We start from the raw sequence: 4,981 nt of genomic DNA, 5'->3' as shown, positions 1-4,981 counted from the left end.
GAGGGCCCAGAGATACCTCTCCGACAATCGGAGTGACAAATCCTAATCTCGATCTATGCCAACTCAACAAATACCATCCGAGACACCTGTAGAGCATCTTCATAATTACTCAGTTACGTTGTGACGTTTGATAGCACACTAAGTGTTCCTCCGGTATTTGGGAGTTGCGTAATCTCATAGTCATAGGAACATGTATAAGTTATGAAGAAAGCAATAGCAATAAACTAAACGATCATAGTGCTAAGCTAACGGATGAGTCAAGTCAATCACATCATTCTCTAATGATGTGATCCCGTTCATCAAATGACAACTCATGTCTATGGTTAGGAAACTTAACCATCTTTGATTAATGAGCTACTCAAGTAGAGGCATACTAGTGACACTCTGTTTGTCTATGTATTCACACATGTACTAAGTTTCCGGTTAATACAATTCTAGCATGAATAATAAACATTTATCAAGATATAAGGAAATATAAATAACAACTTTATTATTGCCTCTAGGGCATATTTCCTTCACAGACCTCTCACCAAAGCCTAACATCTAAAACCGAAGGCCTAAACGAAGCCACATCCTAGGTGTGGGGCACAAACCGGTCTGACGCACTCTCATGGGTCGTCACCACCATCTTCCAGCGGTCTATCTTAAGAGCAGGTATATACGCATCGTCCTTGCTAGTCCTGCCGTGGACGCTGCCATGGCGCCAAACAACGTCACCACCCTGCAGTCGTCAATCCAGACACTTCTGTCGTCGAGATCCAGCCGCCTCATGCCGCCAGTAGTCGTCATCTTCATGTTGTAGATGACATGCCACTCCACCTGCGAAAGTCCGCACCGCACCGCCACCGACCCTTGCCACCCGGATCCCACCGCTAGAACAGCCTTCTTCCGAATACGCAAGCCTCCCCAGACGACGCCATCATGAAGGGTACGACGAGCAAGGCATCGCCGCCGCCCAAGCACGCGGGTTTTGGACTTTCGTCCGGGTGGGGGTGGGGTGGGGGTTCAGGAGTTGGAATTAACCACATGGCACCACACACCAGCCTCTCCTAGCCAAACGGTGCCCCAATGAAGGTAACGACACCGAGCGCTGCCGCCGTCGTATCCACAAGGGATAACAGGAATTAACCTTGGGTCGGAGAACACGGGGTGGGGAGAAGGGATCTCGTCGGTGCCTCCAAGGAGGGGAGTAGCGCCCGCAGGCGGTCTCACCGACATGGATAGCCAAGCCACCAAAGGATTTCTCCCGAACCCAACTCACACCACCGTGCCCAGCCATCATCAGGCCGGTGATACAAGATCACCGGCGCGAGATCCGGCGGGAAGTGGACAAGACGAGAAACTTCAGATCCGACGCTAGGAGAACTGCCAGAGCAGACCGCCGGCCATGTACCGCGCCTGCCGTCGCCGCCGAGGACACCGACCCTCTCCCATGAGCACCACCAGCCGCGAAGATGGCGTCAGCTCTCTAAGCAGGGCCGCCGCTCTGGAGCCCCATTCCCTTTGCCGAGACCGGAGCGATGAAATCCCCGTCACCACCTTCACCGGCGGCCGCACGGGCTTTCCCGGCAGCCTCCTCTGGTGGAGGTGAGGAAGATGAGGGGCTAGAAGTGGCGGCGCAGGATAACCCTAGTCACCTCCTGTGTCGCCTGGGAGGATGACTTAACAACAATAAAATCTCTACTGTAAAATGGAAATATTTTGCCTCATCAAGGCATGGTACTATACTTTTGTTTGTTTCTTCGCCCCTCTTACATTGTATAAGAACGCCACTAAAATCCATTACAACCATATACACTAAGAACTCTCATGTAGCTAAGAATTTGTGAGGAAATTGACTGGCATATTTGTCAAAAAACCTTAGAACCGTGCCTCTTCAACTATAATCTTGTCACTCAGTGGCGACGATATACACACACACTTAATATCAATTCACAGAAAATTTAAGCATTTTCGGGCCACAAAGAGGTTTGTGCACTTGAACACCTCTACATTAGTTAGCATTACTAGATGAATTGCAAGCATGCAACTGAAACATGCCAGCGATGTTATGAGGAGTCAAGAGTGTAAGGTTGGACGGCTGTTAGCAGAACCAGATAGCACAACGCTGGAACATGCGGATGAAGTCAATGACTCCTTGCACCAGAAAGACGAAACCACACGTCAACACCCTCGTGCAGATGAGTTTGCCACTAACAACTAAGACACGGCTGCAGCATGCCAGCGGCAAAGCATGAAGAGGGCTAGTCATCACACACACGATCAAGCTGTCTAGCTCATCCAGCACAAAAAACTGGTCCTCGTGTGTGAGTTTGCCCCTGATAATTAAGACACTTTCGACAGGCCCATATACTCATTCATAAATGTATGAAACGATAAGAAGACAGCAGAACGCCATGAACTTGCCTTGAAGATGGGGGACAAACTCTCAGGGCTTGAACTAACAAGGTTCCACTAAATGATAGCTTGAGCATGCAACTATGTGAAGATCCCTTATCAAACTATACCATTGTTAATTAGTCCTTGCTGCCAATTTGTGTAACATGACAGAGTGAACATGAGACGACTTTTGTGTTGGGATCTCTATGCTTCTGCCAGATCTCTAGGATGATGTAATGGCATGATTCTTCATGTCTACTAATCAGATGCTGCAGCACAGCTGTACACATATCTTCTGTATAAATAGGCGTCAGCAGAATGGTAGATGCATCAAACTAGAAGCTCTTCTTTCTTCCTCCTCTCTACGACCACAATACAGAGCAAATCTTCAAGCTCAGACATGGCTTTCCACCAAAGATCGACAAGTTTGCCTTCTAGGCCTCACGTCAGTGAGACCGAAGTCGAGCTAGAGCTTCAGAGCCTAGAAGCAAGCATCTCTTCCTCCAATTCCATCAGCGCGATGTGTGATGGTCTCAGGACTCTTGCAAACATCTACGATGGTCTTGAAGAAATCATCTGCCTACCAAGCAACCAAGTTTGCTCCTCCTAGCAGAGGAGCATATTGGATGGAGAAATGGAAGGTTCTCTTGAGCTGCTAGATCTCTGCAGCGCCATGCAAGAGATCTTCGTCGAGATGAAGGCCATCATCCAAGAGCTGCAAGTGGCTCTAAGGAAAGGTGATGATGCAGCTACTCTAGCCAAGATCCAATCTTACAGCCGCTTGGTGAAGAAGTCCAAGAATCTTTTCAAGAAGACCGCGAAGAAGGCTCCAGCAGATTGTAGCATGGTCATGCTGTTGGCCAAGGCTAGAGAGATCTCGGTGTCTCTCCTGGAGTCCACACTCCGTCTCTTGTCGAAGCAAATCGAAATGCCTAAACAGTCTCTTGTTTTCAAGGCATTTCAGAAAAAGAAGGCAGCGATTTGCAAGGAGGAGCAATTGTCAGGGCTAGAGTGCAGTATCGGCGATCTCGAGAGCAGAGCAGGACATCTGTTCAGGAAATTAGTCCAGAGCAGAGTTTCTCTACTCAACATCCTTAGCTCATAGATACTCCTGAGTCACTGTTGACGCCCTTCGATTGGCATCCGCCTTTTAAGGAATAGCTGATCATCATACAATTTTCCCATATGTATACACTATACTGTATAAATGTACATGATATATACTACAGAAACTGAAACCAAAGTTTTGATCAATTTGGCCCTTTCATGCTTGAAGATGCGTTTATGATACTTTATGGTGATATCCTTGGCTGGTGGATCTTGCTCCTAATGGTTGAAACATGCCAGATCAAAGTCACAAGGTCCCAACTTGTAGTTAGCAGAATCATTCAATTTTATTACCCAGATTCTCCACCACCACCACATGGCTGTGCAGTCTGGCACTACAATTGAATACGTTTCTTGTTTTATACAACAAAGTCCAAACTAGTGGTACTCAAATATTAACATCGTTGGGATCTATATCATTTAAGGACTGAAAGTGAAAAAGTAATTATAACATTTACTCTAGAACCACAACTAATTTCTACAGGATTAACAGTAATCTGAGCAAGACGTAATCTAAACTTGCCAGTGCGCAAAGTTTTTATTCCTTTCCATATTAATAAATCTCAGTAGACAAAGAACAATCGATGCTTCATATGCTTATTTCGAACTTTGCCAAAAACAAAGATGTCGATGTCCGAGAATCATTAGTACGAGCAAGAGGGGAATAAGATTGTACAAAAACATTGAAAAAATAGGGTGGCGCACAGCAAAAGATCATTCCTGTAATGGTGAAGTATGAAATGGTCAAGTCGATCATAATATGAAATGGCGGGTGAATGAAGCCTCAAACTGGAAATTGGGGATAACACGCTAACATGGATCTTTTGCAATGGATCTTGTTTCCATGGCCTAAACATGCCAGCTCTGACCGTTGAGGCTTTAACCTGTGATTCGCAAGAGTGCCCACCAAGGAGAACACCTTATTAAATATAGCTAAATGCTAGGTTAGCAACCCATTAAATAATGGCTTGAGCATGCAATTATGCCGAGATCCACAATCAGACTAAACTGCATCTTTTTGATTGGTTCTTGCTGCCAATTGCTGGAACATATGATAATGTGATGGATTATCTCAATGTAAAATTATCAACAGTACTAAACTTGTAAGCATGCGACTGAAACATCCCAGCGATGTTGTGAACAGTGTAAACTGATCGGAATGCCAACAGACAAAACCTGCTAGCAGAACCAGATAGCACAACCTGGAACATGCCGATGAATTCAATGACTCCTTACAACAGGAAGCACCAACCGCATTCGCCAAAAAGAAATAAAGCACCAACCGTCGACACAAAACCCTCGTGCAGATGAGGTTGTCACTAACAACTAAGACACAGCTGTACATAGCATGCCAGTGGCAAAGCATGAAGATGGTAGTAACGCTGAGACACCGATGCACATGCATGATCAAGCTATCTAGATCTAATACAAAACCCGGTCCTCGTGTGTGAGTTTGCCTCCAATAATTTAGACACGACAGGCCCATATGCTCATA

The 4,981-nt window shown here is 46.0% G+C and overlaps 1 pseudogene; it reads left to right on the top strand.

Moving 5' to 3' along the window:
* Positions 1–958: 958 nt before the first annotated feature.
* LOC125549314 (uncharacterized) lies at positions 959–3,633 on the top strand (annotated as a pseudogene).
* Positions 3,634–4,981: the final 1,348 nt, after the last annotated feature.

The sequence above is a fragment of the Triticum urartu genome, chromosome 3A, assembly GCF_056163025.1.
Source record: "Triticum urartu cultivar PI428250 chromosome 3A, HENAU_Tu73, whole genome shotgun sequence".
NCBI lineage: Eukaryota > Viridiplantae > Streptophyta > Magnoliopsida > Poales > Poaceae > Triticum > Triticum urartu.
Note: the sequence above shows the minus strand (reverse complement) of the source record. Positions and strands in the feature narration are given on the sequence as shown.